The 13,933-nt window shown below is 40.4% G+C and overlaps 1 protein-coding gene across 1 annotated transcript in view; it reads right to left on the bottom strand.

Annotated features, from left to right (window-relative positions):
- CPA6 (carboxypeptidase A6) overlaps nt 1-8,685 on the bottom strand; it is a 44,006-nt gene extending 35,321 nt beyond the window's left edge. Inside the window, exon 1 of the mRNA XM_009814550.2 lies at nt 8,617-8,685. The gene's annotated coding sequence lies outside the window, so the exon portion shown is untranslated. The remainder of the gene's footprint in view (nt 1-8,616) is intronic.
- Between the last annotated feature and the right edge of the window lie 5,248 nt (nt 8,686-13,933).

The following is a 13,933-nucleotide window of genomic DNA, read 5'->3' as shown; positions in this document are numbered from 1 at the left end:
TTTGGGTGCTGAGCTAAGAGAATTCAGAATTTCTTCCAAAATTAAAAATGATGCAAATAATTTTCCAAGAAGACAAGCATTTTGTTGGTATAATCCTACATATCACAAATGGTGTACACAAAGCTCTGTTACCCTGCCAAGACAGAAACCAGAGCAGGGAGGGTTTTTTTTCACTGGTTCCAGGTTTTCTTCCAGCTAGTTTTGCGCATTTGGGAAGGGAGCCCGAGAGGAAAGGAGTCTCCTTGCTTTTCCCCAGGAATACACTCATAGCTGCATAAATCCCACACTCCTTTCTTTCCTTTAAGTCACTGAAAGCTTCTTTAGACCACAGGGCTTAGCCCGGCTCACACTTTGTAATTAAAGCCATTTTCTCGGGCAGTAGCCTCCAGTTGTTCCTCACTACCCTTTCATAAACAGGTGTTCAATTTCTTCTTCCATTTAGCCTGAAAGGAAGATGCTTAGCACTCTTATCAGGTCTGTGATCGTGTATGGATCAAAAGAGATGATTGATGCCTGTCATAGAAAATAACTAGAACAACTCTGCCATCATTTACATTTAGTATCTGGACAAAATTGTTTATATGATTTATCCATCTTATATGCCATGAAGACAGTAATTTTGTTATGCTTTATTACCTAGCAATTCCAGTTTTTATACTTACTGAGCTGTATACAGCAATACATGTGTCGAAATTGGCCTTGTCCTTAACATCACTGTGAACAGACTTCTTTGAGAAATGTTGTCAACTGTAAAGTTCAGAATATAATTATTGTTATGATGCCATCAGTTGAAATGGCTTGGCATTTCTGAGCCTCTTCTTAAAGGGAATGTGCAGTCAGTAAAGCAAGCAGTGATGCTCTTTGCTCACGGGCTCTATCAGCATGTCGTGGGCTCTCTCAGGATGTATGGGTTTTCCATTTACATCCATATGCTCATGTATAGACACATAAACACTCAGCATCCTGAAACTCATTAGATAGATATGTTTTCAGTTAGAAATCTGATAGTAGAAGGTAGAGAACAGAAGAAATAGAAACTGCTCCAGTCTCACTGATGTTGTCAGAGGTCTGACTCCTGGAGGCTTCATCACATAACACACGAGAAACATAGTGGCATATATGCATGTACACAAACACCCCTTGCATGAATGTATGGAGTGTGCAACAGAATTTTAGGCTTCTGTTGGTACATTTGCAAAGAAAGAATGAAGGAAGAATGACTCCTGTTGACTCTGACACTAGTGGATAATTACAACTGTGCTGTAGTTCACCTGGAAAGAGTAGAACTGCTCCTCTCTAATGTCTTCACCCTTGCAAGTATTTTCAGGCTCAGGACTGATTTAATCCTCACTTGCTCCTGCCAATTAAGGAACTTAATTGACAGTCCTGACTGCAGATCTCCTTCAGCTGCCCTTTATGTGCAGCAAAATTGTCCAGTGGCAATTAAGTGTGGGATTCCCTGTGCTTTCTAGAAGGACATACAAGGTAGTCCTAGCTGCTGGTGCAAAGTAATTTAAGTTTCTGATTAAGCACACTAGACATTTAATTGGCTCTAACTTTTCAGTATTTATTTGCTTTTCAGTGAGGCTGGTAAGAATAATTGTGCCAATAAATCGGGATTGATTCACAGGATTGCAGCAGCCATAACTCTGGCAGGAACAGAATACGAACAATGCACAGCTTGAAGATTTGAGTTTTGCAGATCTTTGTGGAGCTATAACACAGTAATGGTCTTGCCACTCTACTTATACTAGTATAATTTTACACAGGGCTCTACACTGCAGAAAAGAACTCGTAGGCTATTCCTCAAGAGAGTCACTGAGGAAAACCTCATACACAATTATACAGTAATTGAATATCCATTCTTACAAGTACAGATGCCACTGGGCTAAGTATATTTTAAAGATGTGAAACAGTCTTTAACAGACTCATTAAAAAAACCCAACCAAAACCCTATTTTGTTTCTTGTTAAACTATTTACGGCTTGGTTCATTTTGTAGTTGTTGCTGCACTGCATGAGAAATGGAATAGTAAGCCCTGGGTCTGATCCTGCTCCCACTGGGGCTGTGCTGATGACTTTGTTGAGCTCGGACTCAGGCTTCCTCACCAGTAAAAGAGGAATCAGATTCTTCCCATCTCAGAAAGTCCAGGCATTCTGCGTCTTGTGAGAACAATACACTCACTACCTGGGTTCTCCTGTTCTATCTTGCATCTTCCTACTAAAGTTCTCCTGGAAAAACATTTTCCTTCTGAGTCTGGCAAGTGGTTTACACACATGTGTTCTGATATATTGATGAATAACCTCTGTTGTCACCTGATGTTCCCTGTGTATCTGAAATATTCTATGCATATCTGACTGGAACCCTAACTATGAGTTAGGGTAAAATCTGGACTGATGACTAAAGCATCTGGCTATATAGATATATTTTCTGTATGTGTAAAGTAAAATGCACACAGCCCTGGCTATTGAGCTAATTCCTTCCTTCCGCAAAGTAGGAATAGCTCCCTTCGGGCTGACAGGCTTTCTTACTGCATTTTTAGATGGGCTTTTGTTCTCTGAAGCCTTTTTCAGCATTTGCCTATGGAGCTGTAAACTATCAGATTTATAGCTAAGTGATCCTTTTCCCCTATGAGATATTTTTCTGATTCCCTGAACTGCAATGACAGGATCAATTCAGGGATTACAATGGATAAGCAGCTGCTGTAGGGGCTAGAAAACAAACAAAAGGGAATGGAGTTGTGTCTTCAAGGCCTGCTAGGCTGGCTCCTCCCAAAGTTAAAGTGCCTGGCTGTGCCCAGGAATTTCTTTTGTAAAAGCTACTGAAGAATGAGTGGTCTAACTCTATTATGCCAGGAATGTTCACAGAGCAGTAGCTTCTTTGCTACCTATACAAACAGCCCCGATCCCAGTCAGGCGTATGTGATAAAAAGTGCTTGTAGACCACTGATGGAGTAGAAGTTATCAGTTAAGGCTCAAACGAAGTAGCGCTTCAAAAATAACGCTTATAAAGGAAAATTCCAGAGCAGATAAACAGAATCTGCTGGGTCTGATGACCTGAACAAATCCCAGTTTCTTTGTAAAGCACTTGGGAACGTGACATTTGTTTCTGTCAGTCGGGTCCAACAGAATTAAAACCATGAAAGGGCTCGTAAATCAGCAACAGGCTCCTCAAATTGTCTCCTAAACAAGAAAAAGCAGGAGAAAATAGCCAATCATTGGAGAGGTGTATGAGGCAGAGGGACAATGGACGGACAAGAAGAGCCCTGGGGGACAGGGAGCGGGCAGCTCTGTAACACTCACGTCACTGTGGTACTATCATCCTAAATATTTCTCTTTCATTTGTTGATTACTGTAATAATTTGCAAATGATTAGTGTGAAACAGTGAACCTGCAAAAAGGTATTTCTAGTCTTAAACACTGGGTCAGGAATAAAGATTTGTACCTTATCTATGAAATGAGATAGTATTTATAAGAGCAAAGACTGCAGCAGAACATCTAAAATTTAAGATCGGTGCCTGTGATTGTGTTAGAGCAGCACCCAATCCAAAAACTGTGACAGTGATCTATAGCTAAAAAAATAAATAACTCCATGAGTTTGTACTTGAATTGCTGAAGAATTTGCTGCATTTTAGTCTATCATCACAAGCATATGAAAATGTTCCTTAACACTGCTATGCAACATACTTGTCATCTTACATGGAAGTTGGAGGAGCTCCACCGTCATTTACCCCTGTCATACTCACCGTCATATCTGCTCCAGTGGTCTTTGGCACAGGGACAGTGCAAAAGGTGTTCAAGGATGCGGGGCGGTGCTGCTGGTGGGAAGCACAGTTACCAGGCTCTTGGGTTTTTTCCCCACAGAAACTGAAAGAAACTTGATGTAGGAACGTGCTGGAGACAAGAAATACATACTGCTGTATACATACTGATGGCATCGCCCAGCTGCTACTACCTTTGTCACTTAGTGAAAACCAGAAACTGGCATCTCCTGCCTTGAAAAAGAGCATGACTCTCTGTTCCCCACCTGCCTCATTTCTTATGACTTCAGACACGTATTGCCCTAAGAAACAGCTGCATACATGACAGTGCACGATGCGGAAGAGCTTTCTGAGAACTTGCTGTGGAGAGATGGTGGTACTGTGGTCCTGGGCGGGGGCTGACAGGGGGAGCGCGGGGGACCCTGCTCTGCCTGGCTGGGGCAAGAGTGATCAGGGCCAGAGCCACCTCCTGCTGCTTTGCAGTCTGGGATGGTGACCAATTGGACTCAGTACGTTTAGGTGTCTTTTTTGCTTCGTTACTGTGGATGAGTTTATTTGTTGAATCCATGCAAGCTTAAACAACTTTACAGAACTCACAACAGACAAATTTTAATCTGTAGTGCTGACTATTTTTACTGGCAGTGCAGGTCTACACTATCAGGGAGAAAAAGCGATATTTTGTCAGCTACAGGTTAATAGAACCAGCCAATGAAGGAATCAATTTATAATAATGATTAATAACAAAGCACTGTGGGCAATGGAGCTACAGACCAAAACTAATTTGTGGAGATTACTCAGCAAGTGATTATGACTAATGTGATTTGCCTTTGGGCAATTCATGAACCAAAAGTTAAATGTGTGGAATGAAACATTCATTATCCATTATTCACTCAGTATAGGCAATGCCATTTGTACTGTAGCAGAGCGTATACACCTCAGGCAGGTTTCAGGGGTTTATTACACTAAGCATTATATGGACTTTGTTTTTCTTAAAAAAAAAAGGGGCAAATATTGCTCCTAAGGAGCTCCAGATACTAAGTTTAAAAAGTCTGAAGGGACTACACCTTCTGTAAAAGTGTATGAGTTAACCTTACAGCTCAGGTATTGGTAGAAGAGCAGTCCTGTTTGAGATTAAAAGGAACACCATGAGTAAAGCTCCCTCCACCAGACACAGTGAGGAGGGAGCCTGGGACAGGAGGGTTTGTCTTCTCTTTCCCTTGCCAGCATAGATGATCTGTTGTATGCAAGGAAATCCTCAATGAAAATACGATCCATTTGTGCAGAATCTAGTCTGTGTTTGCAGTGTCCTGGGAATTTATTCAGAATGTTTTAGGTTTACGGTTGGACTCGATGATCTTAAAGGTCTTTTCCAACCTAAATGAGTCTATGATTCTATGATTTAAGTTGTGCATGGATCACACTGGGGGCAAACTGGGCTCCCCAAACTTGACTTTTGCACTGCAGTTTCTGTGTTTCTTTGGGTTGACTAATGGGGACTAATCCTGACATCACTAGAGAGCGTAACATTTGGTACTTTTGAAATATATGTCATCTCTAATAGACCAACTTGCCAGGGTAGAGAAACGTATGTCTGAATTTAAACTCAAGTGCGGGTATCCTTCTCACTTCGAGAAAAGAGTGATGTAACTTTTATTTTCACCGGCTTTCCTTGTTCTTCTAATACTGACAATGGTGGAGAATACCATCAGGCCTTATCATAACACAGGTTGAAGTCTTCAAATGGCTTTAAATAAAACATTAACGTTCTTCAATAGACCAACTACTTGCAGTTAATCCCAAAATACTTTCTCTGGAAAAAAAGGTGAAATTGGTACTATTTGATGGTTATTTAGGTACGAAACTTTTGTGTCTTGAAAAGATCCTGGTTCCAGCTTTATTTTTTCCTTGAGGAACAGAACATGTGAGTAATATGACAGGTTGGTATTAATTTACTTCTGAAACCAAAATGGATTAAAAGGAAATGTGTCTTAAACCAATTCTGGTTTTCTGACTCCAAAACATAAAAATCCAAAGTGCAGTACTTGTAATTATAGCAATTTGTATATCTCTGTTGATCCTCCTGTTCTTATCTGTGTTGTTTGTCAGGCATACTGTGTTAAGACAGCAATAGGACTATATCTGGACTTTGTAGCTTTTTTTTTGCTCTATTGGTGTTTTTTTGATGCACTGTCTTCTATTTTCTCCTGAGCATATTATCAGCATTGTGCTTAAAGACTCATATTTAAAAAAATGAACGTAAGTCCACTGTTGGTTGAGTTTCCAAGTCTGGAAGTCTGGGGGTGGGGGAAGGACAGGGGAGACCAACATGGAGACTTAAAAGTTGCACAACTCTAAATACATGGTTCTTCAGAGGAGCTGATGACTTACAGCTGCTACCGACTTTTGCTGGTATTGTGAATATTTGGCACTTCTAAGAAGTCTCATCGTCGATCCGCTCCTTCATGAGTGAATAACTTGAGATTATTATTTTTTTTTTGGAAAAGATAATGATTAGTTAATGTTAAACATATCCGTTACTTGTTAGCCCCCCAGGTGTCTCTTTCTGTCTGACCCCATGTAGATGGGCAGTGAAGCAGCTACAGATGGAAGAGCCCTAAGATCTGAAATGCAGCCAAACCCAGCCTGTTTTCATGAAACTGGGTGTCAATACTCTCTCTCTTTTTTGAATCTTCCCTTCAGCCTCCTCAGCTTACTGCCTCATCAGAATCAATCACTTTCTAATTAACTAGACAGATTCCAATGCAGTTTGCCAAAATTTTATTATCCTGCTCTCAGAGTTATAGCATGCAATTACTTATTCAAGTTTCGACTGCTCCCACTTTGATGGAATTGGGTGAAGGAATCTCTTTCTGGGAGCCTAAGGGAGCTCTGTAATGAGAAACAGTTGCAGGAAGGTGAGTAACCCTTTTGCTTCGCAGGGTTTGCAATATGAGGAGAAGGGAAAAAACATGTGCTCCCTCTTTATGTTCCAGCATCCAGGGGGAAGAAATTAATGCAAAAACCAGCTTCCACATGTCTTTCTTGGATTTATGGTTAGATTTTTTTTTCCTAATTGGGAGTAAAACAATTATCCTTTTTGGGGTATTACAGTAACATTCACAGTTGAGGGTCAGGCCCTTAGTAAGCACTGCAGAAACAAATATAAGATAATATTCTTTAGGAGAGTTGGGCATTACAGTACAAAGTGCTATAATACATAGCACTGAGACACAGCCTCTGTTGAACATTGAAATTCCTCATGCAACGTGTGCACAGGTTGGATGTCTTGAGAATGGGATTTACAAAAGATAGCATCTTGAGTGAGGAACCAACTAAACATATCATTAAGAAATGCAGAGGTGATGAAGAGAGCCTCAGCCTTCCTACTTAAAACTAGGAAGGCATCAATGTCTTCACTACTGGAGTATTCGCAGCAGTGAGCCTTCTCCTGGGCTGAGATACCTAAGGTAGCTCTGTCTACTTTCTTAAAAAAAGGTAGCAAGAAAACTTCGTCATAACTGAAAGACAGAATGCTTTTCAGGAGGGTGTAAGAGCTCTTCTAAGATCTTAAATTTTTTTGATTTGGTATGCGGACTGAGATTTGATTTACTTGTATCCCAGATGTTAACTATTGGACTAGAAAAATATATGCACCTTCATTCTTTGCCTCAGTGAGAACACAATGATTTACATGAGGATTCAACAAAGGAGACAGAGATACATCGCAGACTGCCTAATAGTTTGTTGGCGTTGAAGGCAGTGAGTGGCCCAGAGGTTTTGCATATGCTCCCAACGCTTTGGTACCCCTGGTGTTCTGCTGTGATGCAAAACCGTATGTCACAGGACTGCCAAAGTTACCAACGTGTTACTTTGTGTATGTCCATGCAGCTCTTTTCAGCCAAACACGAACAAAGGCTTGAGTTCACTGTGCCAAATGACTTTAGCTTGTGTCCGTGCTGCCTACAAGGCTGCCCTTCAAACACCTTTACCTTCATAGGTACAGGGAGAAGTCAACCGATGCCCATTGGGCTTGAGCAGAGTATGAGCTAACACAGGTGGAGAAGCAGAGCATGGGACTCACGTTCAACTCCTGGAACAAACTCAACATAGTGATTAAGTTGTTACCTTCCTGGTTCTGCTTTGGTTAGGCTGTGTTTTGGAGATTATTGACGAGGTCTGTCCCTACCCCAGTGCCTGAGGTCAGCGCATGTGTGGTGCAGTCCTTTCCATGCTGGAGGCCTGGTTTACGGGTACTCCCCATTCTACTCTGAGATAATGGGCCACACTGCTGTGGAAAGACTGCCTGTGCCTTCGTTAGCTGTGCTGGCAAAGCAGCATGCTGCAGAGCACTGTGTGCTACAGTGGCACCATTGCTTTTCATGTATATCTTCAGGAAAAGGCCATGTGGCTTGCTAGGGAATCTCATAGGCACTCTCTCAACTGCCTCTAGAAAATTATCCTGCTACAGAGATTCTCAAACTGAAGCCACTTCCTTATTCCTATTCCTGTATGTGTTCACATCTTGAATTAACTCAGTGTTTTAAGTAAAACCATCAGCTATATAATGAAGCATGCAACTATGTGTGCTAGCAAGAAGTGGAAGAGTGAAAAAAGCAAATTTGCAAGTGTGGCACCTATATTATTTGAAGGCAATAAGTGTTTCTTGTTAAAATTGTCAGGCATGATTAATCTAATTCCTACACTATTTTATTGGGAAATTAGAAATTTAATGGGCAAAGGCCGCTTTCCAGAGTATAAAATAGCTTCAAGTAAAGTGCCAAATGAAAGGCATGTCAGTTAACTCACTACAGTCTTCAACAAAGATCAGAAAAAGAAGATGAAAACAATCAAACTCACCTTAAGCCTGTTAAATGCAGCCTTCAGGATCTGTGTTTCCCTCTCGCTCTCAGGAACAACTCGTATGACTTTATCACTGCCAATAACAGAACATTGAATTGACACTTTAAGGCTCTTTGCAGCAGCACAATGCAACAGTAAATAGGTTCAGATAGCAACTGTACTTGTGCTCTTTTTCAGCATCTGCAAAGTGTTGGGTGATCTGGAGCCCTGCTTCTAAACTTGCTCCCTGGATTATGCACTTCCATAGAAATGATTTGCTCTTTACAGATTAGGGTGTCAACTTGACCCTCCATTTCTATGTAAATGCTTTTGTTTATTCCTTCTAATTTAAACCATTCAGGCTGACATCTTCCACATTGCATATCTGCCTCAGATCAAAGCAATTATTTTTTTTGCCAAAACAAATAATCTGTTTCTGAGGACAAGATTAGGTAAGATACATTGCTTTTGTATGTTTAAACATTTAATGGGCTTTGAAGAGTCCTGTGTTCTCATGCGTTAAACAGAGGACTTGACTTTAGCTAGACAGGTGACCTTCATATCAGGGGCATGCCTTTTGCTTTATCCATTAAAGCTTGCAAAAATGTTGTGAAGTAAATAGCTATTCATACATGCTTAGAAGGTTCTAGATAACAGCAGCTCATTTCATGCACTTTCTTTAGCAGATCTCAATGAACATAACTTTGCAAACAGGAAAGAAGAAACTGAAGAGCTGTCCGTTCAATGACCACCATCTATGTCATGAACTATGGGAGGCTGGAGACCATAGAAAATATAGGGGATGATCATGTAACTAAGACATCATCATCATAATCCATACACAAGAGGGCTGAAATAAATTTGAATGGCCAATGCTAATTCCGGCATTTTCCTACATTTTGATTTTTTGAATTTGTACTGTTGATAATCAGTACTCCCCCTCTTCCAAGAGCCCTTGGAGGTCATGCATGTCTTTATTTCTACAGTTTCATCCACTAGCCAGAACCCCCTTTTAAAAAATTTCTTTATCTCATATCTTTATCTCATATCTCGTTTCCTCATTATCCGGGAATTTCACGCAGTAGAATTTCCCTTGACATTGAGAGAAGTTTGTCCCCACAATATATCGTGACCGCTCCTACTTTCCTGAAGCTTCTGAGTCTGCTCAGAAGATACCTGGCTAAATAGAAACAACACTTGTGAGTGTGCCTTTGCTGGCCTCACTGTTTTAGGAAGGTTCCCAAGCTGCTGCTGTTCTCAGCAAGCAGGTAGCAGGTCTTGCCTTCGGTGTATTGCAGCTACAGCTCCGGTAGGACTCACCTTTGTTGCAAGAAGCCTTAATGCATATATAGGTAAGCATTAAATGTTGTCAGTAAGCGGTTCAGAAGAATGCACTGGTTGTTGGGTTCAGTACTACTAATAAATACTGAACCCTGAAATGGCTTACTCTGCCTCTTTCTGGCAGCCATTTTCCCTTCCCCCATTCTTCTTTTGTCTTTTCCCTCCAGTCAATATCTGCTCCCCTTGGTTATCCTCTGATCCTTCTTTCTGTCTGAGCCCTTCAGTTTTGGTTCTCAACCCTGCTGAGCTTTCCCTGTAAACAGGCCCCACACCTTAAAACCCCTAAGCCTTCCAACAGCTTCATAGTCTTAAAGATTTTGGTCCAGTTAGACTCCGGGTTATGGCTGCAATAACACTGATGTACCCAGGGATGTGGACCTCAGTCCATTCTGTTTGGCTGCTGTTGACCTTACTTGACAAATGGTCTATGCTAAGAAGGAAGATTTCTGAAAGCACTCTTGTTATAATTTGGCAGCTCTAGAATTTTAGGGGAAATGACTATGCTTCCAAGCCAAGTTTAACCTCCTGTATAGGAACTTACACAGAAAGGAATAAGCCTCTTCGAGTACTACAATGACTGCATCTTTTCAAGCAAAATAGATGCTTTTAATTTATCATACGTACATCAGTAATATTCTTTCCTATTACTCATTTCTTTCAGAGTATTAAATTGCTATTAAGAAGGAAATGGGTAAAAAGAAGTAATGATTGCTCAGGACATGTGAAGGTGAAGTAACTAAAAAAGATTCATTGGACATTTGGAAGGACTGGGACAACTGACATATAAAAACCAGATTTTAATTGAATAAGTAGCTAAGCATGTGTTACGCAGCTGTAATGGAATTTCAAAGGAACAGATATTACTTAGGTATGGTCTTGAATTAATACACATCACTCTAAACTGTCTTGGATTAGCTCAGCAACTCTGTCATTTTCAATGTGATGAAAGACCTGCCTTGAAGAGGAAAATATTGGTGCTGTGACAGATTGATCACTTGACATTGTTGGGAAACGCCTCAAGCTGTGGCTGGGTCTGCTGCTAGAGAGTTCATAGCAAGCAGTTTAGCATACCTGGTACTGTTAGTATTTTAGGAAAAGATGGTTAAGCCATTATGACAAGGCAGTTGCATTTTTTGTGCATGCAAGATGCAGGAATACACTGAATTCCTGAGAACTATCTGCTAACACCCACTTCTGTAGGCTAGCCAGCCGGTGGCTAACTGTTATACTTTCTTCAGAAAAGCATAGATACCAAAGCTGGCTTTATTCCTGATATCTACCAGTCAAAGAACATAGTCCTAAGGTTATTCTTTAGCTTTACAGCTTTCCTAGTTACATTTTGCACTGAAGAAATCAAACGATTACCTTAAACACTATGCAATACCCATTGAATTTAGGGTAGAAATCCAGCAGCCTACCCAGTATTTAAGAGTCAACAACAAAATCTACCAGATGTGGCTGATAAATGGCAGCTGTACCCCAAACACTCAGAACCACCCCCTGGTGAGGTCCCCTGCCATCCCTCATGTCTAGCTGTTGAGGAGAAAGAGGCAAGTGATCATGTATACATCTAGGGAAAGTTGTGTTGCCTGCAGACATATGTCAGTACTCTGCTGATTTATGCAGGCAAGGTTATTTTTTCTAACCGCAATGTCTCTAAACATTTTTTTAAAGTCTATTTTTTTAAATTTCTAAACAAACAGCAAGATGGGTTATATTTTGTAGAAATTCATATAGAACTTTATAACCACCAGGAGAAACTTTCAATTTACTCCTAGCAACTAGGCTAATGGAATTTAAAGCTAGGACTTAGTGAGATCATTTGAATTTTGTGTGAACACAGTTGAAAGTCTTTGCAAAGAGCAATACACAAACTTTATGGAATGAACTGACCAGATGAGAGTGGTGAGCAAAGAGTAGAATCCAGACCACTGGTGTCCCCAGGGACAGCCTTGTGTCTCAGCAAAATGGGTGACCAGCTATTGGCTAGCACTGATATGCAATGACTATTTTTTTCCTTCACTACCCTCTTATATTTTCAAGAACAGCACGAAAAATGACACAGCTGCTTTTGAAACACAGAATATGCTACATGGGCCTGGGAAGGGTGATACTCCCTGCCACCAGTGGGGACTAAAACCTATTGGTTTCTTTGGCTCTTTTAATTTACTTTTTTCCATTTACTTCATAGTTCTACTCATCTATGAACAGACCAGATGGATTCAATGAAACCATTTTGCAGCACATATACAACTTCTTTACCAACGGAATTAGTAGTTCTTTCTCATGAAACTTTCCTGCTGAAGTCACATGGCATGAACTGCATTTATGTAAATTCTTCATTTCCTTCAGGAAAATCCTTCTCATTGTTTTATTTTCCTGACTAATGTGAACCTTAATCAGCTCTCTCCTCTCCCATGGAATTCAATAAAAGTATGTTTACAAAGGCTTTACAAGTACTTTAAACACAATTTGAGGAATGATATGTTATAAATCAAATACCTATAGAAAAAATCGGAAAGAAAATAAATCCCCACTTACAAGCATCCATTCCTAATGGTAGAGGTGGGATTATAGCACTTGAGAACAAGATGCCATAAATGCTGCACTTAAGTGGTTCATTAAGGCTAGGGAACTAGTTACACACTGAAAGACACATCTGAAAAAAGCTACAGCATGAAAGCCTCTCGTCAACTCCCAATATGGCATCAGATATCATTTGTGATGAAAGATCGATTGCTTCATACCCTTTTCTCTGCTAAACTCTTCTGCTAGTCAAAATTTTAAGAAATATTCAAACGTTAATTTTTTTATCTCTCTTCATTACTGAGATGAAGAGTTTCAACCGGGGACTCAATGCTGTTACCAAAACGACTTACTTAAATAAGGTTGGGCTCCTTCCTGAGACCTGATGGGGGCTTCTGGAAAGGGAACTTTACAAAACTTCCTGAGCCCTTCTTTACAGTTTTATGTATTACAGCAGATGCTCATCCAAACAGAAGAGAGCACCATTTGTATTTTCTAGGTAGCATTATATATATTTTCTGCCTTTTAGTTATTAAGGCAGGAAAATGGATATTATTCCCGGTATAAGGAAGAGCTCGCTAATCTATAATTTTGAATGAAGAAGATTTGCTTGGGTAATGTAGGCTGAAATGCTGAGGAGGCAAAATACATTATTGCATGATATTTATCAGTATAGCACAGATGACTTCTTTGAAAACTGAATTTATATGCAAGTTGCCCACTAATTCCCATGCATAGGATATCTGAGTTTCATAGATGTTTCTCAGGTGCAAAAAGGGTTTCCTACTTTACTCAAGCAGGAAACTTTAGGGACTAAACCAATGCTATATTACTAGCACTCTTCCTTCATACAGCTTCATTCCAGAGAGAGATGGTCTGGAAAGGTGAATGTCTGCAGAAATTCCGGTTTTCATTCCAACTAAGGAACAATGCTTTTCCGAGCAAAGCTGGCCTCCAATGACTCGTAAACGTTGCATATATGGCCATCTAGCTCAAACACAGAAAGTGGGAACCAGTTGCTTCAGTGCATGTCCGTCTCAGAAAAAAAAGTGTGTGTATGGTAATGCGTACCATCTTGCTTCACCAAGTGTCATCCAGTCGTATGCAAATAGAAGAGAGAAAGAAGGCAGTTACTCAGGGTAGAAAATAAAATAAGAAGTACCAAGACAAATGCACACTTAAAAGGAACAAACAGGCAAAGTAAGGAAGTAGACGACAAGGACATATATCACAGAATCACAGAATCACGGAGTCACTAAGGTTGGAAAAGACCTGTAAGATCATCAAGTCCAACCATCAACCCAACACCACCATGCCCATTAAACCATGTCCCACAATGCCTCGTCCACATGTTCCTTGAACACTTCCAGTGAGGGTGACTCTACCACTTCCCTGGGCAGCTTATTCCAGTGTTTCAACACTCTGTCCATAAAGAACTTTTTCCTAATATCCAGCCTGAACCTCCCCT

This window comes from Gavia stellata, chromosome 3, assembly GCF_030936135.1.
Source record: "Gavia stellata isolate bGavSte3 chromosome 3, bGavSte3.hap2, whole genome shotgun sequence".
In the NCBI taxonomy this organism is placed as follows: domain Eukaryota; kingdom Metazoa; phylum Chordata; class Aves; order Gaviiformes; family Gaviidae; genus Gavia; species Gavia stellata.
This window is presented reverse-complemented; position numbering and strand designations above follow the sequence as displayed.